Consider the following 22,320-nt stretch of genomic DNA (forward strand, 5'->3'; position numbering starts at 1 on the left):
TGTGATTACTCCGCTACTTTAGCAATTTCTATGGCGTCTTTAAGTGATCGATTCTTTGCTGCCCATAACCGTTCCTGTATTTTGTTTTGCTCTTGCACTGGACAATAAGTTGATCCCTTATAATTTTGTCAGTCATACTTCCAAATTGACATTTAGTAGGTAGCTGCCTCAATCTCGAAACAAAATCATCAATAGACTCTTCCATCTTTTGTGGTTGTGTATAGAACTTATATCTATACATTACTACACTGGTATCTTTTGCAAACCTTTTTTTTGTCTTAATTTTGCCTCCAAATACACGTCTTCAATTTGTGTTACATCCTCATTAGTAATAACTGGTAAGTATTTGAACACATGTCAACCTTCTTTGCCCAATACGCTCATTAAGAGGGCTCTTTTTCTTGTAGGTGTGAAACTTTGACCATCCAGTGCTTCAAGATAATTTTCAAAGATGTTAATCCACTCTTCCTCTTCCCTCTCAATGTCTGTGGGACCAACATCTTGCAATGATGGCTGAATTGTCCATGCTGTGTACATTTTTTTTTTTTTGCCTGTGCCATAGAGAAATAGAGAAGAAAGTAAATAAATAAAATAAAAATAATAATAATAATATCTATGTAGTCTTTTTTTTTACTGTTCTCCTTTGAGCAGTAGTCCTTTCTTTCTTTCGATTGCTGAAGTGAAGCTTCCCCTTTGTGAATCTCCCAGAAGCTGTAGTCCTTTGTTTCTTTCTATTGCTCTAGTAAACCTTTGTAAATTACACGGGAACAATTTGTTCAAGTAGGCCCACGAATAGGACGTTCCACAGAAACCTTCTGGTAAGCGTATATGGTAAAATCGTTGCACGAGTTGGCAGAGCGCTCGCGCTGTTGGTTAAATCATAGTGCGTGTTGCACATGTCGTTATGGTTGATTAAGTCATAGCGCGTGTTGCACACGTCATTATGGTTACGCGTTTAAACTCACTCGAGTGCAAGACGTGTTGCAAGCACACACATCCTTTGAAATATAAAGCACAATGACACTGCGTCAATAACATAATGAATAAATTGTATCCTCACTCGTGCTTAAGATGCAAAACCTTCCGTTATAGTTATGTGAACGTCCAAAGTCCAGGGTGGTCATTACAACCCTGGCGGTCGGTGTTAAAGCGGCGGTAAGACCGCCAACAGGCCGGCGGTAAAAAATTTGGAATTACGACCGCGGCGGAAACCGCCAACAAAGACAGCCACTTTAACACTCCGACCACCACGGCGGTACAAACAAATAGCGCGGCGGTCACCGCCAACAGACAGGCGGAGGACAAAGTACCGCCCACAGTATCACAACAGGCCAATCAGCCACCTTTTCCAGGGCAGATTCACCGCGGATAAAAACACGGCGGAAACAGGAATTTCAAAGGGAAAACACCCACCTCTACACATTCCACGAGGAAGGAGGACACCATGGATCTGGAACTCCAAATCCTACCTGCGATAGGCTTCCTGCTCCTGCACCAGGAGCACCAATGCCGGCGGCGAAGACCACGGTGAGTACTGCACCTACGACACAGTAACACCCCCACCCTCACCCACTACAACACACACACTAATATATATCTATACATTATTGTTACACCCTCCAATCCCACTGCAGTGGCATCAGATAGACATACAACAGGCACCTCAGGGGGAGGGGAAGGGGGGCACCTCAGCCGGATGAGTGCACGACGCCAGATCCACGAGGGGGCTCCATGCCCACTGCTGTATCCTGGGGAGTGCAAAGCCACAGTCTCTCAAGTCTCTACAGTGGGTGGGTTGCCCACTGCTTTATCCTGGGGAGTGCAAAGCCACAGTCTCTCAAGTCTCTACAGTGGGTGGTTTGCCCACTGTTCAATCCTGGGGAGTGCAAAGCCACAGTCTCTCAAGTCTCTACAGTGGGTGGTTTCCCCACTGCTGCATCCTGGGGAGCGCAAAGCCACAGTCTCTCAAGTGGATAACAGTCTCCACTGGTTCTGGAGGGGGGCTGGTGCCCAGAGTGCTTCATCCTGTGAAGGACAGAGGTAGTGGATGCATGTGTCCACTGGTTCTGGAGGGGGACTGGTGCCCAGAGTGCTTCATCCTGTGAAGGACAGAGGTAGTGGATGCATTTCTCCACTGGTTCTGGAGGGGGACTGGTGCCCAGAGTGCTTCCTCCTGTGAAGGAAAGAGGTAGTGGATGCATGTCTCCACTGGTTCTGGAGGGGGGCCAGTGCCCAGAGTGCTTCATCCTGTGAAGGACAGAGGTAGTGGATGCATGTCTCCACTGGTTCTGGAGGGGGACTGGTGTCCAGAGAGCATCACTCACCCCGTGATGGTCCCAGTTGCGTCAGTGCCCCAGCCGCTTATGGGCTAGCAATGCTTGAGTTGGCAGTGCCCTGTTCAGCGGTGCTTGAGTTGGCGGTGCCCTGTTCAGCGGTGCTTGAGATGGCGGTGCCCTGTTCGGCGGTGCTTGAGTTGGCGGTGCCTTGTTCAGCGGTGCTTGAGTTGGCGGTGCCCTGTTCAGCGGTGCTTGAGATGGCGGTGACCTGTTCAGCGGTGCTTGAGTTGGCGGTGCACTGTTCAGCGGTGCTTGAGTTGGCGGTGCCCTGTTCAGCGGTGCTTGAGTTGGTGGTGCCCTGTTCAGCGGTGCTTGAGTTGGTGGTGCCCTGTTCAGCGGTGCTTGTGCTCGTGGTCCTTCATGGCACAGCGGGTCTTGTGCTGGCAGTCCTTCATGGACCAGCTGGGCTGGCTGGCGGGGCCCTCCTGGGCAGCTGGGCTGGGGTGGGGCTGGCGGTGGCCTCCTGGGCGGCTGGGGCTGGCAGTGGCCTCCTGGGTAGCTGGGCTGGGGCTGGCGGTGGCCTCCTGGGCAGCTCGGCTGTGGCTGGCAGTGGCCTCCTGGGCAGCTGTGCTGGGGCTGTCGGTGGCCTCCTGGGCAGCTGGAGGGAAGTAGTGGCTGTAGAGGTAGTGCATGCAGGTGTGTCTGTAGACGAGACTGGGCGGGAGTAGGGAGACGAGGAGGAGGGGGACACAGTGGAGGCAGTGGATGTTGGTGTGTCTGCATGTGTGTGATGCTTGCGTGAGTGCCTGTGGGATGTGTTGTGCTTATGTTTGCCTGAGCTTCCCTTGTGTGGTGAGGTGTGTGCAGGCTGGTCTGATGGTGTGCTTGGGATAGGCAGAGGTACAGGGGATTGGGTCTGGGTCGAGGAAGTTGGAGGGGGGAGGCTAGACACAGGGACAATGGCTGCCATCAGTGCTGAGGCCAGAGTTTGAAAGGATCGGTTAAGGGCTGCCTGACCAGAATGAATGCCCTCCAGGAATGCATTGGTTTCTTGCAACTGCCTTTCTACACCACAGACTGCCCAACAGTGAGGGACCTGAGGAGGTCAATGGCCTCCTCACTGAGGGCAGCATCGGTGACTGGGGCAGGGCCTGAGGTGCCTGGGGCGAAGTTGATGCCCACCCTCCTGGGTGAGCGGGCACGGGCGAAGGCTGAGGGGCTGCTGGGAGGGCGGTGCTGGTAGGGGGGGTGGCGGCTGTACCTGTAGATGCAGGGGTCACAGATGTTGCCGCCACCACAAGGGAGCTCCCATCAGAGGACGAGTCTGTGTCGCTGATGTCAGCTCCTGTCCCCGCTGTGGAGCTCCTCTCGCCCTCCGTCCCACTGGTAAATTCAGAGTCCGTAGTGTGGCCCTCCATGGCCATGTGGGATGCAGCTCCCTCGTGCTCCGGTGCCACTGCTCCTCCGCCTGATGATGCTAATGCACACAGGAACAGGGAGACCACAAAAAGGGGGTGGGAACAGAAGAAGGACATGTTGAGTGCATGGATTACCGCTACCGTTGGTGGACAAGACAGACACAGAAGCCCCCTTCACTACGCCTCGCTCCTGGGCTCTACAGTGCAATGCCTGGGAAATGGCCTACAAGGCTATGGACGACATCTGCACACATAGATGACACAGGTGCATGAATAGCTGTACTTGGCACTCTACAGAGGCGGGGTGGGGGGCCACACAGCCATGCCTTACGGAGGGGCCTAGCCAACAGAACTCGCCCTGGCCTAGGGAAACCCACAGCCCTCTTCCCCCACCCAGACAACTCCACTGCGCGCAAAGTCAGCAGAATGATAGTGTACTCACCCCCTTGTGTCTGCTGTGATGCCCTCAAGCGCCCATCCAACTCCGGGTAGGCCACCACCAGGATCCTGAACATCAGGGGGGTCATGGTTCGACGGGCACCCCTCCCATGTTGGGAGGCCATCCCCAGCTGAGCCTCCGCCGTCTTCTTGCTCCAGCGACGAATGTCCTCCCATCTTTTCCGGCAGTGGGTGCTCCGTCTGTGGTAGACCCCCAGGGTCCGGACGTCCTTGGCGATGGCACGCCAAATATCTTTCTTCTGGTGGGCGCTAACCTACATGAAATGTACAGGGAAAGAAGAGAAATCATTACCAACTGCACCATCGAAGTGATTGGCCCCCATCCCTACCCTTGCCATGTGGCACATGCACCCACCGTCTTTCATGCACGCAGAACTCTGCCCCCTTCCTTCTTACATCCAGCCCTCTCCACACAGACATAGCCCATACAACATGCTCCCTGTGTACTTACCTGTTTGTCTGGAGGACCGTAGAGTAGTGTGTACGGGGGAGGACCCCATCGACAAGCTTCTCCAACTCCTCCGATGTGAAGGCAGGGGCCCTTTCCCCAGATGCACAAGCCATTGTCTCTTCCAGACCGAGGTCACAGCAGCACTTGCAGTGTAGGTCCTCTCCTGTCGAAGATCAGGTATCGAGTGATTAAACAGATAGAAAATGGCGGTCAAGTCCGCGGCGGTGCATACCATCACCGCCGGCGTACATCGTCATTGGCTCCTGGGACCCATAGGGTCCAATGTTAACCAATGCAGCATTGCGCCGCGGTCTCCGACCGCCTACCACGACGATGTACAACGCCAACGCAGTTACCTCACGTCCCACTTTAGAGGTCAGGCAGCCGCCATTTCAGTGGCCCACATGGCCTAATTTCCAACTGCGTCACACATACCTAGGCCTAGTCTCAACACACATACAGGCCACATTTTTTGTAAGATTGGTGTTCTGTGTAAACTGTGGGTATGTACCTCTGAGTTGTTTGACTCTGTGCTCGCTGTTGTCCTTCATAGGCACCGTCCGCTGGGACATGTGACGAGATGGCGGAATCCGCCGTTGTACCGACCGCTGGTGGACCTATCGACAATGGAGGAGCAACATTTGATCATCACCTACAGGTTTGACTGTGCCACAATCCAGGAACTGTGTACCCAGTTGGAGCCAGACCTGATGTCAGCAATCCGCCATCTCACAGGAATCCCCCCTCAAGTGCAGGTGCTATCAGTGCTCCATTTCCTTGCAAGTGGGTCTTTTCAAACAACTGTGGCCATGGCATCAGGGATGTCCCACCCTATGTTTTTGAACGTATTATCCAGAGTGTTGTCTGCCCTGCTGAAACACATGCAGAGCTACATCGTTTTCCCTCAGGTGGAGGATTTGCCTACAGTAAAAGGTGACTTCTAAGCCCTTGTACATATCCCCAACATCATAGGTGCCATTGCTGGGACGCATGAGGCTTTGCCCCCCCCCCCACAGGAGTGAACAGGTGTACAGAAACCGGAAGAGTTATCATTCCATGAATGTACAGATGGTATGTTTGGCCGACCAGTACATCTCCCATGTGAATGCCATGTTCCCTGGCTCAGTGCATGACGCCTACATCCTGCAGAATAGCTGCATCCCTTATGTGATGGGTCAACTCCAGAGGCACCGTGTGTGGCTATTAGGTGAGCCCCTGGAAGCAAGACAGTGGGAATGGCTGTCTGGGGTTGTCCCTACAGGTTAGTGTGTGTCTAACAGTTGTCCCTCGCCATTTGCAGGTGACTCGGGGTACCCCAACCTGTCATGGCTACTGACCCCAGTGAGGAATCCCAGGACCAGGGCAGAGGAACGCTACAATGAGGCCCATGGGCGAACTAGGAGGGTGATTGAGCGGACCTTCAGCCTCCTGAAGGACAGATTCAGGTGCCTTCATATGACAGGTGAATCCTTATTCTACTCACCAAAGGTGTGCCAGATCATCGTGGCCTGCTGTATGCTTCACAACTTGGCTTTGCGATGACAGGTGCCTTCTCTGCAGGAGGATGGTGCAGATGGCGGTGTTGTGGCAGCTGTGGAGCCTGTGGACAGTGATGAGAATGAAGCAGAGGAAGAAGACATGCAGAACAGGGACTCAGTTATCCAGCAATATTTCCAGTGAAACACAGGTGAGAATACATTCCTGTCTACTACACGTAGTTTGACACTACTACCTCTCTACTGTCTGTCGTTTTCACCCAGTGTATGGTCACTGAGTTGTCACTTTCCCTTACGGTTTCACAGATGTGGGTCCCAACATGTGTCATCTGCTTAGATTCCTCATGGACTAGAGCTGTGTGACATAGGTATGTTGACATTACAATTGAAAGAGCATTTTGTCACTGTAATTGGTAATACACTATTTCGAAATCACAGAAAGACTCCAGATCTTTTCGTGCTTTAGGTGTGTTTATTTAAATGCAAAATATTGGAGGGGAAAGTGAAATGGTGAGGGGTGATGGCGGAGGAGTGTCCATGGCAGATTCCAGTCTATTAGTCTCACAGATGCAATGCCCATTTGGGCATAGGAAGTGGAGCTGGGGCAGTTTAAATATGGACAGGGTGACAAAGTGGGACAGTGGGATGACAATCAGGGTGGTCTCATTTCTTGGCGGGGGTCTTGGCATTGTGCTCTGTCTTGTTCCTGGATCTCAGGGACTGTTTGCGGGGTGGTTCTCCATCTGCAGGGGGTGGGGTGCTGGTGTGGTGGTCCTGTGGCGGGGTGTCCAGTCCACTAGCGCTGGCTGAGGTGGTGGGCAGTTCATCGTCCATGCTAGTGTCAGGGGCCCCTTGGAGTGCCACAGTGTCCCTCCTGGTGTTGAGTACTTCCTTCAGCAGCCCTACGATGGTGCTCAGGGTGGAGCTGATGGTTCTGAGTTCCTCCCTGAAGCCCAAATACTGTTCCTCCTGCATGCGCTGGGTCTCCTGAAACTTGGCCAGGACCGTTGCCATCGTCTCCTGGGAGTGGTGGTAGGCTCCCATGATGGAGGAGAGGGCCTTGTGGAGAGTGGGTTCCCTTGGCTTGTCCGCCCCCTGTCGAACGGCAGCCCTCCCAGTTCCCCTGTGTTCCTGGGCCTCCGTCCCCTGGACCGTGTGCCCATTGCCACTGCCCCCAGATCCCTGTTGTTGTTGGGGTGGTGGGTTATCCTCGGTTCCGTGTAGTGGTGGACACACAGCTGATTGACGTGCCCTGGGGACGGAGGTATGGGCCCGCTGGGTGGGTGCTGTGCTAGTGTTTCCTGAGGGGGGAAGGTCTGTGGTGGCCTGTGCCTGTGTGAGGGGAACCGACTGTCCCGAGGCCCATGATGGTCCGGGCTGGTCATCTAGATCCAGTTGGACAGAGGCGCTGTCATCACTGTGGGCCTCTTCTGTGGGTGGAGTGGACATGTCTGGACCCTCCTGTCTGGTGACGTTGGGTAGTGGTCCTCCAGGGGTGTAAAGGGATGATTATTGCATCTGTGTGTGGCATGGTGTGCAATGGGTGGGTGACCGTGTACCCCAGTGCTGGCATTCCTGTGTGTGGGCTTGTGTGATGATGGTTTAGGGGGGTGTATGGGTATGTGCAGTGGGCATGCTTTAGTGATGGGTGTCCATGCTCTGTTGTTGCATGCAGGGCTTGGTGTTGGGATGTGTGGTTTGTGATATTGGGACATTTGTGAAGAGTTGGAGTGATAGGGGTGAGGGCAAGGGTGGGGGATGTAATAGTTAAGATTTGACTTACCAGAGTCCATTCCTCCACCAACTCCTGCGAGGCCCTCAGGATGCAGAATCGCCAAGACTTGCTCCTCCCATGTTGTTAGTTGTGGGGGAGGAGGTGGGAGTCCGCCGCCAGTCTGCTGAACCGCAAGGTGGTGTCTTGAGACCACGGAACGCACCTTCCCCCTTAGGTCGTTCCACCTCTTCTTGATGTCCTCCTGATTTCTTGGGTGTTGTCTCACTGCGTTGACCCTGACGACTATTCTTCGCCATAGCTCCATCTTCCTTGCAATTGAGGTGTGCTGCACCTGTGATCCAAACAGCTGTGGCTCTACCCGGACGATTTCCTCCACCATGACCCTAAGCTCCTCCTCTGAGAACCTGGGGTGTCTTTGCCGTGCCATGGGGTGGTGTAGGTGATGTGTGGGGTGGTGTGTGTGGTGATATGTAGTGGTGTGTTATGTAAGGGCCGTGGAAGTTGTGTGGGTGATGGTGTTGTGTGCCTGTGGATGCTAGTTTGTTGATGGTGGTGTCTCTCTCTGGCCTTCGTTTGTGAATTTTAGTCGTAGGGGTTTGTGGGTGATGTGGGCGTGTGTTTTATATTGTAATGGGTGTGTGGGAGTGGTGTGTATGTGTATCAGGTGTGTGTATTTCGAATTGTCCAATGTGGTTGTGTTTTTTCAATGTGTGTGTATTTTGAGCGCTGCTGTGTGTACCGCCAATGGAATACCGCGGTTGAAAGACCGCCGCGTGGATTCGTGGGTCGTGATAGTGTGGGCGTATTTCTGTTGGCGTGACGGTGGAGGATTTGTTATCGCCAGTTTATCACTGACCTTTGGTGTGGCGGACTTGTGTGGGTGTCTGAATTTTGGCAGATTCCGGGGCAGTGGGTCATAATGACCGTGGCGGAATTCCGCGGCGGTGTGTTGGCGGTCTTCTGCACGGCGGTAAGCGCCTTTAACCTCCAATGTTGTAATGACCGCCCAAGTCTGCACTCTGTGTTCTTATCGTACTAGCCATATCTCCAGCTGGTGAATCATCGCTAAATTTATGTTTTGTTCATATAACAATGCCGACACAACTTGAAGGAGGATTGCAGGTTTATTCATCGACAAAGGGCTCCACGCAGTACTCCCTCACCAGCCAGCCATAGCAACTGACTGTGTGACGGAATTCAACGTAGAACCTCGTGCCAAATTCTAACCATAACATGTATTTACTACATTCCTTAAAGGTACGATACAGCACATCTTCCTCCTTTAAATAAAAAAATAAAAAAAATACAAATAACACAATAAAATACCATAAAAGAAAGATAAATAAAAAAAACAGAATGGAGAAAATATGAACAAATATCTTGAGAAGTGCAGGCACTCTCCCTCTCAAAATACAAAAGTACCGGTACTCCCTACCGGACAGTACCGGCCCATTTAAAGCACTGGCGATAGCTAGAAAAAAAATGATCTAAATACATAACATTGCTAAGAGTATTGAACAATCTGTTGAATCTGCAAAGGGTCTTGATGGTGCTTCTGAGAGTGCTATGGTGAGTGCTTTGAACAGAATTCAGACTGGTTCTAGCAAGAATAGAAAGAGTTATACTCGTACCAATGCTTGTTACAGATATGAATATATTTCACAGATAGCCAATAATCCTAGTCGTCCTGCTCAGGGCAAACAGTGTAACAATTAGAAGGTAATTGGGCATTTTATTTGTGTGTGCAAGGGAAGCAATTACTGGGTTAAAGTGAATTGTGCCCAATTGTTTTTCACCTACCGCCGCTCGACTGAGCGTAAGCAAAGGGCCGTATTTATTGTAAACTGCGCAAGCCCGCTGCGAAGGCGCGGCTTACAGTTGCAAGCTAGAAACCGGGGAGGAGACCGGGAAGGTATACTCCAGTAGGATGAGACCTTGCACGGCAGCAGCTGGAGCCTTGAGTCATCGCAGCGAACCCCCTGATTAGCGGAGTTCGACTGAGCAACAAAAGGGCTGGACACAGTCCTGCACGGAGAGACCAAATAAGGTGCAAGCGAGGCAGTCGATAAACTCCAGCTAATACACCAGTCGTTTTGTAATTTGCAGGCATGCTGTGAATGCTCATTGCTTGACATTTAGCAGCGCAGATATGGGCACTTTAATATGTTTATATGTGCAGAGATTGTGTTCGCTTATAGCGCCCAGAAGATTATGGGGTAGCATTTTAGACAGTTTACAAGAAGCGGCGCAACGTTTTCCTATGATCCGTGGCTCTTGCCGTCTTCCGCGCCGCTCTCTCTCGCCCCTGCCTCTAGAGGCGGACCCGGAAGCAGTAGGCCGAGGACTCTGCTTGCAGTACGGAAGTGTAAGGAGAGAGGCTGCGCGCGGCAGCAGGAACAGCGGCGTTGCTCGTCGGACAATTTAACGGCCCCGACGTGAGTGGTGGGAACCTGAATACCCATAGAGCGGTGCCAGTCTTCTGGTGAGTAATTCTGTGCCTAGGGTTAGCACATCGAAGCATGGCATCGTGGCACACCAAACTGGAATACCTAAGGCTTTGCCCAGTAGTAGTGCTCCTTTTACGTCCTAAGTACATTATCCTAGATTTGCTGAAATAGGCGGCTGCCCTCCCTGTGCTCTCCCCTCTTTTACAGGATCAGCTGATCTCTGTTGTGTTTCTTTTACGCTGTCGCGGTTCTCGCTCTCCCGATTTCCACAGTTAATTAATTGTCTGTGTACTATTTGGCCGACCTATATATAGTTCAAGCGAAACTGAAGTGCTGTGAATCGAGACTGTAAGCTCCGGGAGACATATGTGCTTTCGGGCAGGAGCAGGATTCAGTTGCAAAGGGCGTCCTAAGGTAAACACATTGATTAAACAGTGGAGCAAGACAGGCTCACACGTGAGAGCAGATCTTGACTACTATTTAACAAAACCTGAAGTACCCAGTCTGTGCCACTCTGCTGCCTCAGCTGAAATAATGAGGGTGTTGTAAGTCTCCTTTCACCCCTTTTTCTGTTTTCTACCCTGAAATGTCATTCACTATCAGTAATGAAAGCAAACGTTTCCTGGGAGGAAATCCTAAAGATACAGAGAGAGAGCAAGTATCTAAAAACAGTGGTTCGCTTGGAACGATGAGGACAGAAGGGTAACACGAGGCAGGGTGCACTGCTATTGCACTGTCGGTGAGCAACCGAAGAAGTGCTTGTGCCTCACCCTGTTATGTGGAAGTTGCCAGTCTAGAAAAGGTCTGAGCAATGACCTGGCTAGGGCTTGTGTGACTGGTGGTCCTCTGCCTTCGGAAGCCTGAGAGTGGTGTGGCATGCAACCCTTTAATTAAAACTTTGGTGTCCTTTGGCCTAGCAGGAATAGGTAGATTCTGGGCCTTTTAAAGATCGTGTAGTTTCTGTATGGGTTGAGCGAGTATTAGAAAGCGCATGATGCCCAAAAGTCATCTCCGTACTTGCGTCAGAAACAAGCCCAATGATAGAACCTAATATGCGAGAGAGAGAGCACCAAGACCCCGTTTTTTAAGAGTTTCTTGAATTGTGACAGATCTGATTGAGCTCTAAGTTTGAAGGGGAGGGAACTCCATAGTTTACATGTAGAAAAGGGGAAACTTCTACCACACCAACAGACCTTATTAAAGCTGGGGATGGCCACTATTTTGGCTCCAGAAGAGCAAAGGGTACACTTCGGGGAGAACCATTGAAAGATTTAAAAAAATAATAATTCCGGCCTAGCATTATGCAGGGCATTACGTGTCGTGCGAAGGGCCTTGAATTAGACCCATTCGCGGACTGGAAGCCAATGAATGTTGGCGATTGCTTTACAAACTGGACTGAATTTAAAAATTGTAAAGATCAGTTGGACTGGGGCATTCTGGAGAAGCCGGAGTTTGTTCAGCAGGCATTGCTGAATCCCTACATACAAAGCATTGCAGTAGTAAATCCTAGAGATGACTAAGGCGATGACAAATTTTTGGAGGTCCAGCAGGATAAATAGAAAAATCTTCCTCAAGATTCTCATCAGGAAAATGCAGGATGGGGTGAACCTATATATATGGTCCGCAAATGATAGTTTTCTATCAAAGAGGACTCCTTAATTTTTAGCTTTATAAACTGGACAAGGGAGTGGACCAAGATTCTGAGGCCACATAAGATAATTTTCCTTCATCCAGATCACAATTTGATCCATGCGTTTATTAAACTGTTTGGCCACCACTTCGACCACTCACAAGACTGGGACTACAATCAGGGTATTGTCAGCATATGAGATCACAGAAGAACCAAAAGATCGATTCAAATTCGTCAATAGAGTCACATATGTATTGAAAAGAGTGGGGCTCAAGGATGATCCCTGGGGATCCCACATGGAAGGGAAAACAGCTCTGATTTAAAATTGCCCAGAGCTGCCAAAAAGAAACTTAAATGGTAAGGGGTGGAATTTCTGATACCTGTGGACTCCAGCTGGTCGATTAGCAAAGCATGGTTGAAGGTATCAAGCACAGCTGATAAGTGCAGAAGAATCAAGGCTGCTTTACCACCCTTACCAACTAAGGATCTGATTTCTTTCGTGGCCACCACTAGAGCTGACTCAGTGCAGTGATTGGGCCTAAGACCATACTTGGAGCTATCTAGGTTGTGGTGTTAATCAAGGAAAGCCATTAGCTCCATATTCAGTGCCTTTTCAACGATCTTAGCCGACAGAGGGAGGCGAGGTTGTCAGCTAAGACAGGTCATCCACTTCTTTCCTTATTCATGAGGTGTATTTGTTCAGTAGGCAATTTGCTCTTTTTTTTTTTTTTTTTTTTTTTAAAAGGCCATGACAACTGTTAATTTGAATAACTAGTCTTGTCCTTTTGGCATCATTTTACTCATTCGATTCCATCTTTGCCTCATGCATTTTAGTAGATAGATTACTGTGCCTTCTTTACTATGCCCCCCTCTTTTTTGTGTACACAATCTGAGAATTCTGCAGCCCTTGTGGCTAGGAATTTACCATATAGCTTCCTATATGTTTGAGTCCTTATTCCAATTATAATTTGCATGTCTCTCTTGTATTCCCTCACCCATCACACCGTCAGGCACTTCCTTTCATAACAAGGTAACCACACCTTGTAGTCATCTTGCACAACATGAAAATATTTACCACCTGGCGTTCAAACTACACCCTTCCAACCACACACTGTACATGATGTAGGTCATATTCCAGTTTAGGTCATACTAAGTTGACCTGAGAAAAACACTGTTTCTCTCACACGTTGCATAATTGAATCACCTTACATATACAAACAATTATCCACATGCTCAAAAGGCTTCTCATCTAGGTTTGTATCATACTATACAAGTTTAACCCCTCGCTTTATGGTTTTGGTTAGGTATTATTTGTTTTTTTAATTTGAAACAAGGCATGGCATTAACCACATACGTAGATGTGCAGAATGTCATAAGCAATTTATTTCCGTTGTTGAGGAAGGAGGGGACCTCAAGATCCACTTGTGACTTCAGCTTTTGTGAGTTGTTTGTAGTGCCAATTTGGTGTGTGATGAATGTATTTTTAGAAGTATGTACTAATATTAATTCATGAAATAATTGAACAGAAAGCGTTGCCCTTTGGTGCTAGTGGAAGAGAGAAGGGTGTAACCATACGGTGGGTCAGTTGTATAATACGTAACAGGAAACCTGGGTTCAAACCTCTACTTCCCCACATGACCACAATGTGTGAGTCAAAACAAATTGTGCTACTTCCTTTTTTTATCATTTTGTTTTATCAACCAAATTTGAGAGCAACTTGCTGCAGTTCTGACCAGGATCTGCACAGTACAAAAATCTTACATGTGTAGATATAAAGTAATCTTTTTTTTCAAATTATCTTTATTGAAAGGTTTCACAGTGCAACAAATACCAAAATAGTCCAAGTAAATTACTTGTTAATTTCAAAACATACGCTCCTCAGCCTATTTTGTTTTATTTCCTTCTCATTCTGTGCAGTGTAACATCCCTATTTTCTATTATTGTTTTACCCAACAGTCAATCCATGTCATCAATCAAATAAACGTAGTGCTGTCCGTTGTGAAGGGATGTTAGAAATGGCGGTCTCTAGTTGGCAGAGGTACACACCCTTGTCCAAGTAGGGACCACAATCCTAGTCAGGGTAATTTGCACACAATCAAGATTCAATAAACACAAGTTGAAATATCACTTCTGCAAGTTTGAAAAGAGTCTTAAATCTTAGAAATCAACAGTAGTCTCTTGATTACACAAAGTAACTAGTTTGTGTAAAAATTAACATGCACAGAGACCACAGAGGAGCACATGCGTGGAAAAATGTGTGCGTTGGATTCTCCGACCCGGCACTGATGTTGGGTCATTTCTTTCCACGCTGCAAGGGGTTTGCATCGTTTTTCGGCGCGCAGTCTTGGTTCCTCACCGCGATGCAGGAATCTTTTTGACACCCAGAGACAATGCAGGGAAATCCTTAATGTGCTGGAAGCAGGCATGGGCATTGCATTGATATTGTAGGCGATGCGTCGAAGTTTCCGTCGCAAGGCAGGCACTGCATCAAATTTCCACTCGGGAAGTTTGGCTGTGTCATTCCAGTTCTGCTGTGCGGCGATTTCTTGGTCGCAAGGCAGGCTGTTCGTCATTTCCGGCAGGCCGTGTGTCAATTTTCAGCGCAAAAAGAGTTTCTTGAAGAGTGGAAGTCTTTCTGGCCCTGAGACTTCAGAAAACAGGAGGCAAGCTCAATCCAAGCCCTTGGAGAGCACTTCTCAGGAAATTCAGAGGCCAGCAGGGCAGCAGTCCGTCTCAGCAAAGCAGTCTAGATGAGCCCTTTGGGCAGCCAGGCAGTTCCACTTGACTGGTTGTAGGTTCAGGTCCAGAAGTGTCTGATTTGGTTGGGTCAGAGATCCCGTTTATATACCCAAAAATGCTTTTGAAGTGGGGGAGACTTCAAAGAGTGGTTTTGAAATACACAAGTTCTCCTTTCAGAGCAGTCCTGTCTGCCAGGGACCTAGTAAGGGTTTGGCAGTCCATTGTGTGAGGGCAGGCCACTGGCATATGAAATGTAAGTGTCAGGCCCTCCACCCTTCCAGCCCAGGAAGACCCATTCATAAGCAGATGAGTGCAGGTGTGACTGAGTGTCCTGTGTTTGGGGTTGTCTGGGTGAAATGCACAAGGGAGCTGTGAACCAGCACAGACCAGACATTGACATAAAACACATATGTACATGTCCTGCCTTTTACCTGCATGGCACCCTGTCGTATGGGATACCTAGGGTCTACCTTAGGGGTGACTTAAATGTGGAAAAAGGGGAGTTTAAGGCTTGGCAAGGACTTTTAAATAACAAATCGAAGTGGCAGTGTAACTACACACAGGCCTTGCAATGGCAGGCCTGAGGCATGGTTAAGAGGCTTCTTATGTGGGTGGCACAATTAGTGCTGCAGGAGCACTAGTAGCATTTGACTTGCAGTCTCTGAGCACATGTTGCACTTTACTAGGGACTTATAAGTAAATCAAATATGCCAATTGGGGATGAACTAGTGTTAACCATGTTTAAGGGAGAAAGCATGTTCATTTTAGCACTGACTAGCAGTGGTAAAGTGTGCAGAGTCCTAAAACCAGCAAAAAACAGTGTCAGAAAAGTGGAGGGAGGCAGGCAAAAAGTTGGGGGATGACCACCCTAAGGCTGTCACGTCTAACAGAAGACATGTAATATTTCTGCAGTCTCTGGTCATGTAGTTCAATACCTGTTGCCATAGGTGGCTGTAAAGTCATCTTTATCTCTGAGTAGGCATCTACTGATGTGCTCCATCACCTTGAGGTACTACACGTTTATTGTAGGAGCTAGGTTTTGTTAACACATCCTTGGGAGGGGGCACAAGGATCCCATGGACCCCCAGGTGTATTTCTCTTCAAAAGAGGCCAGTCTACCTGCTATGAAAGACAGAGACACAATTTCAACTCACAACCATGTGCTTCACTAATGTTCTCTCCTCGGGGCTGTCATGAAGTATCAGAGTTAGCACCTGCTTCGAGGACAGCAGATTATTTAGTAATTAGGTGCACTATCCAGTCTTTGCCAGAGGCCCTAAGTATGGTTGCACTATGTTGCAAACTGGGAAAGTGTGACAAAAGTGTAATTCAGTCCCAGGATATTTTTTTGACACCCCACAGCCTGCGGGGCCCAGTCTTTTTGCCAGAATATTTGAGCAATTCCCATGGCAAAAGAGGATATTTTTGATTAATTTGGGAATAGTTTCCCCATGTGGGCTAGCAGAAAAGGAGTAAGGAACTTTTGTCACCTGTGAGGAGGAGGCAGAAAGATTGTACAGAGCCCAGGAGTGGGACCTGATGGCAGGATCAGCCAATGCCCCCCACTGTTTATTTTTTGGGCACCAAACTGTGGCGCCTAGTGGGCTTTATGGCCCTGCGGCACAAAGATAGAAGAATAACCTGCTAATCTCTCCCCCACCGTGGGCAAAAAGTCTGTCTTAAATCCAGTGCCAGAATTAGTAAGCGTTGCACCCCATTCTGTGGATGTTTAAAAAACTTTTCCCTGATTAGATGGGGGCTTTTTGAACCACTACATCTCCAGTATGCATAGATAAGGAGTAAATACTCCAGTATGCCCACTTACGGTGGCTTAAAGCCTGCCAGGCCACCAAGGAAAAAATTAAGAGGACTGGGCTGGAGCGCTGGATCATCTTGACATCGGGCCCTAGGCACGAGACAGTTAAACTCCTCTCTGCCAACCCATGTGTCAACACTACGCTAAATGATATTCCACTTGACTTTCACTTGCCATGGGGAATGGATGTGGTATGCAGGCTCTGGGTCAGCCAGTTCGCAAGGTAACATTACCAACCCTGAGCATTTCTGAAACCTGGAGACCCATGGGAATCTAGGGTGGTGTAGTTTGCATAGAACAGACTACAACTGTAACCATGTGAAGACTATATTGACACAACATGAACTTCACAGGTCCAAGTTTTGACCCGTTCTTGTTGCAGGCCATGGGCCACCCCACACAAGTGGGGTATTGTTTTTATCTGAAGAATTGTGGAAACTCTGTGGTAGTGTAAGGACCTGGGTTATTGGTTGAGAGGAGTGGAAGCCTCAGTCAGGCAACAGCTACAATCCTTGCCAAGGTGAACCACAAAAGTCACTAGATTAACCTGTGCTTTACCCTCTGCTTGTTTAAAGCAGTCAGGCTTCATGTAAAGGTAATGTGTAAAGTATTTATGCAGCAAATAAGCAGTAATAAAGTGAAATTACAATACAAGAAAAACCCCAATCAAATTTTGAAAAATATAGTAAACTTTAATAAATAAAATAATACAATTATACCAGAATGACAAAAATCGAATCCTTGAAACCGGCAAGTTTTTAGTTACAAAAAAAACACCTAGAAGCATAAAGTGCCACTAGCGGTGATCTAGTCGCACTAGACTGGGGGAAAGTTACAAGTTCAGGCTGACCATGATTGAGCATGGGTCAGATACGGGGACCAGGTCCAGCACCAAGAGTTCCATTCCCATAGGAGAAGGCTGCAAGGAACAGGCTGAGTGTCTCTGATGGTCATCAGGTTGGGTGTTGTGATTAACATATTAGCTGCTGGGCCGTTCCCCCCCCCCCCAGTGCTGAGCCCTTTTTTGGCTATTTGGGGTAGTTCGCGCTTAGGCCTTCATACCTTTTTGTCCACATAAGCTATCCATGCTAAATTTGCGTCCTGTTTTTCCAACATCCTAGGTATTGTAAGGGTACCCAGAGTTTGTGGTTTCCCCTGGAGGGGACCAAGAAATTAGCCAAAATAGAGCAAACATTTTTGTTTTTATTGGAAAAAAAAGGGCAGCCGAAGAAGGCTTGTGGTTTTTCCCCTGAAAATGGCATCAACAAAGGGTTTACGTTGCTAAAATCACCAGCTTTCAGGAAAAGGCAGACTTGAATCAGAAAACCACATTTTTCAACACAATTTTGGCATTTTTCTGAGATATACCCCATTTTGTCTATTTCTTTGTGCTTTCAGCCTCCTTCCAGTTAGTGACAGAAATGGGTGTGAAACCAGTGCTGGACCCCAGAAAGCTAAATATTTTTGAAAAATAAACAAAATTCTGAATTCAGCAAAGGTTCATTTGTGTAGATCCTATAAGGTTTTCCTACAGAAAATAACAACTTAAATAAAAAATTATTGAAATTGAGCTGAAAACAGCCATTTTTCTTTGTTTTACTCTGTAACTTTTTCCTGCAATGTCAGATTTTTGAAAGCAATATACCGTTATGTTTGCTGGACTCTTCTGGTGGCGGGGATATATAGGGCTTGTAGGTTCATCAAGAACCCTAGGTACCCAGAGCCAATAAATGAGCAGCACCCTGCAGTGGGTTTTCATTCTATACCGGGTATACAGCAATTCATTTGCTGAAATATAAAGAGTGAAAAATAGGTATCAAGAAAACCATTGTATTTCCAAAATGGGCATGAACTAAGGTGTCGAGGAGCAGTGGTTATTTGCACATCTCTGAATTCTGGAGTGCCCATACTAGCATGTGAATTACAGGGCATTTCTCAAATAGACATATTTTTTACACACTCTCTTAGATTTGGAAGAAAAAAATGTAGAGAAAGACAAGGGGCAATAACACTCCCGATAAAAATGGTACCTCACTTGTGTGGGTAGGCCTAGCGTCTGCGACAGGAAATGCCCCAAAACACGACGTGGACACATCACATTTTCCCAAAGAAAACAGGTGTTTTTTGCAAAGTGCCTACCTGTGGATTGTGGCCTCTAGCTCAGCCGGCACCTAGGGAAACCTACCAAACCTGTGCATTTTTGAAAACTAGAGACCTAGCGGAATCCAAGATGGGGTGACTTGTGGGGCTCTCACCAGGTTCTGTTACCCAGAATCCTTTGCAAACCTCAAAATTTGGCTAAAAAAACACTTTTTCCTCACATTTCAGTGATAGAAAGTTCTGGAATCTGAGAGGAGCCACAAATTTCCTTCCACCCAGCGTTCCCCCAAGTGTCCCAATGGTACCTCACTTGTGTGGGTAGGCCTAGTGCCCGCGACAGGAATGGATCACACAAGGGTCAATGGTAGTCCTTGCATGAGGGCTACTGTTAACCCTGGAGTGATCCATTCCTGAAGCAGGCACTAGGCGCAGGCACACAAGCAGGGTTGTGTTTTTATCAGGACAAGTGGGGAAACACTGGGTGGTAGGAATTTTGAGGATCCCTGCACATTCCTGTAGTTTCTGTGATAAAAAAGAAAGGAAAAATACTGGTTTTAATCAACTTTTCACTTTTGCAGGGTATTCTGGGTAAGAAAACTTTGTTAAATCCAAACATGCCACATTTACGTGGGCTGCCTTGGGTGTCTAGTTTTCAGAAATGCCTGAGTTTGGTAGGTTTCCCTATATGGCTGCCGAGCCCAGGACCAAATACTTACGTGACTGTCTTAAAAAACAAGGCTGTTTTGTGGTAGGTAATTTTAATGTCTCCACAATCCGTTTTGGGTACTTCCCTGTTGTGGTCACTTGCCCACTCACTAAGGCAGTTTTTCGCTGGAGACTTAGTGGAACTTGTGGCTCCCTGCAGATCCCTGGACTTCTGCTCATTGGAATGTAAGGCAAATGTGTTTTTAAAGCACATTTTGTGATTTCAAGGGGATTCTGGGTGAAGGAAAACTGGTGAGAGCCACGCAAGTCCTGCACCCTTGGACTCCCCTGGTACTAGTTTGTTAAAGTTAACCCACCACTCACACTGGTTGGTTTTAGCACCTCCAGAAATTATGGTTTCAAAGCATAAATACTTATCAAAGTATCTGAATATTGAAACCAAGCCTTCTGAAGGTGGGCCATAAAGCCGCGTCCAGGCACCAACCTCTTTATGGTCCATTCATGCACAACAAACAACCCTTTCATATCGCCGGCCACAGGCCCAATCCAACCAATCACTGCACTCACATTAACTTACCGCTGCCAGACAAGGGCCCATCACATTCACATGCTACAAAACGGAATAAGTTTGACTACATTTTACCACCTGTCAAGTAACTGCCTCCTTCTTCCTTAACATTACCAAATGCATGCGTAACAAACCTTTCCTAATGACTCTTGTGACAGCCACCTGAGGCTCAGGAAGACCTGTTTTTCATGCACCTTTAACGCACTTTATGTGCTAAATCCAACTCCTTCCAGTTTGTGGATGCAAGTTGGGGGTGTCCGAGTATGCCGTACAAAGCGATTCCTTGAACTGAGTGAGCATATCTACCTTTGAAACTAAGGGAGACATGCTGGGGATTTCTCATGATGTTCCCTAAAGAGAAGGTCATAGGCTAACTGCCTCCTTCTTCCTTAACATTACCAAATACATGCGTAATGAACCTTTACTAATGACTCCTGTGACAGCCACCTGAGGCTCAGGAAGACATGTTTTTCATGCGCCTTTAACGCACTGTCTGTGCTAAATCCAACTCCTTCCAGTTTGTGGATGCAAGTTGGGGGTGTCCGAGTATGCCGTACAAAGCGATTCCTTGAACTGAGTGAGCATATCTACCTTTGAAACTAAGGGAGAAATGCTGGGGATTTCTCATGATGTTGCATAAAGAGAAGGTCATAGGCTATGAAAAAGGGTAGTGTTTGGCACACAGGGAGTCCATGAGAACGTAGCATATGTCCCAGCCAACATTATGTTCATTGATGTTACTATAATGCACTTATACAGCAAACTGAACATCTACTAAGTTCTGATGGAGGATGAACATGAAAAGCAGGTCAAACACTGACCCATACAAATAATTCTCCTTCAGTGCTGGGATGGCACCAATGGGTTTGAATCCATAGGTGTAGATGATGTACATCTGTACTACCTTTACTATCTGCCTTCTACCTGAGCAATAACCCTGTGAATGCACACCTACCATAAGCTTTCCATACCCATTCATGTCTCTGTTCTCATCAGAGTCCTGGCTAATCTTGTATAATTGCCAAGTGAACCTATACTAATTTGTGGATGCAAGTTGGGGGTTTCCAAGTATGCCGTACAAAGTCATTCCTCGAACTGAGAGAGCATATCTACCGTTGAAAGTAAGGTAGACATGCTGGTGAAGAAAGGGTACTCCATGACAATGTGGCATATGTTCTGTCCACTAGTGTATGCAGTAGGGGGAATATAATGCATGTTTATTGAACAAACCCGACCACGTTCTGACAGTGGATTTAGCTCTCAAGCAGTACAAAAGGAAATCCATGATGAAGTAGATGAAGTAAAATTATGTGGCTCCTTGCCTAACGAAGCAGTGGCCCATGGACGTTCGGTATCATGCACTGCCACTGAAAGATTACCCAACGGCAGCTCAACCACAGTCGATTTCCCAGAACTTTGCTTTAGTATGATACAATGTAAAGCAAGTAAGGACACAGAGGCCTGGTTGTGATGGACACTGGGGACAGTAATACCGACTCTCCTGCCGCTTTCCATGTTTCGTGCACACTTTACAGCGACAACATGGACGATCCTTTTTGGGTGTTTTTAGGAATGCGATTAGCAAAGTGTCGCTCCTGCAGCCTTGCCACATCCTCCAGAACATATGAGGTGGAGGCTGCTGCTGCTGATTCTGTAACAGCAGTGAGGCTTTCAATTACAGACAACTGGAAGTCAAGGAAAGTCATGAGTCTTCCTGTGGTTGTCTGATGGTAAACAACATACGCATTATATGTTGCCATCTGAATCAGGTGGGTAAACAGTTTCTTGTACCAAGTGCGAGTTTTACGACACGCATTGTATGGTTGAAGAACCTGGTCGTTCTTGTCCACTCCACCCTTGTACTTATTGTAATCAAGTATACAGATGGGCTTGTGGACTTCAGCCATCTGACCCCAAACCGTGATGGGAGAAGTGCTCTCATCATGAATTGTAGTGAGCACGTATACATCACGCCTATCCAAGAACTTGACTGCGAGCAGTTCATTAGAACACAATGCAGTACTCTCTGATTTCTGGAGCTTCTTGCAAACAAGCTCCAGCGGGAATCCTTTGTGGTTACAACGAACTGTACCACAGGCCACAGTGCCAGCTTTGTAGAGCTCACTGAGGAGCTCTACTCCTGTATAGAAATTACCCACATAAAGGTTCTAACCATTGTAAAGAAGTGGCTGGACAAGTTCCCATACAATCTTACCTGTGACTCCTAATGCGGGAGGGCAACCTACAGGGTTTAGGGTAGAATCCTTCCCTGTATACACTCTCAAGCTGTACACATAGCCAGAAGAGCTCTCACACAGCATGTTTAGCTTTATGCCATAGCGAGCTCTTTTGCTCGCAGTGTACAGTCTGAAAAGCAGCCGTCCTTTGTACAGGATCAAGGACTCATCGACTACTATATTCTTTCCAGGAGTATAGATCTCTGGAAACCTGGCAGGCAAATGTTCCACGACAGGCCGAATTTTGAACAACCTGTCATGGTCTGGATGGTCCCAGGGCAA

At 47.8% G+C, this 22,320-nt stretch overlaps 1 protein-coding gene across 1 annotated transcript in view; it reads left to right on the forward strand.

Moving 5' to 3' along the window:
• The first annotated feature begins 9,740 nt into the window (after positions 1 to 9,740).
• The window catches only part of LOC138262196 (C1GALT1-specific chaperone 1-like), a 41,191-nt gene continuing 28,611 nt past the window's right edge, over positions 9,741 to 22,320 (forward strand). The window contains exon 1 of the mRNA XM_069212033.1: positions 9,741 to 10,317. The gene's annotated coding sequence lies outside the window, so the exon portion shown is untranslated. The remainder of the gene's footprint in view (positions 10,318 to 22,320) is intronic.

The sequence above is a fragment of the Pleurodeles waltl genome, chromosome 2_1 (genome assembly GCF_031143425.1).
Source record: "Pleurodeles waltl isolate 20211129_DDA chromosome 2_1, aPleWal1.hap1.20221129, whole genome shotgun sequence".
Lineage (NCBI taxonomy): Eukaryota > Metazoa > Chordata > Amphibia > Caudata > Salamandridae > Pleurodeles > Pleurodeles waltl.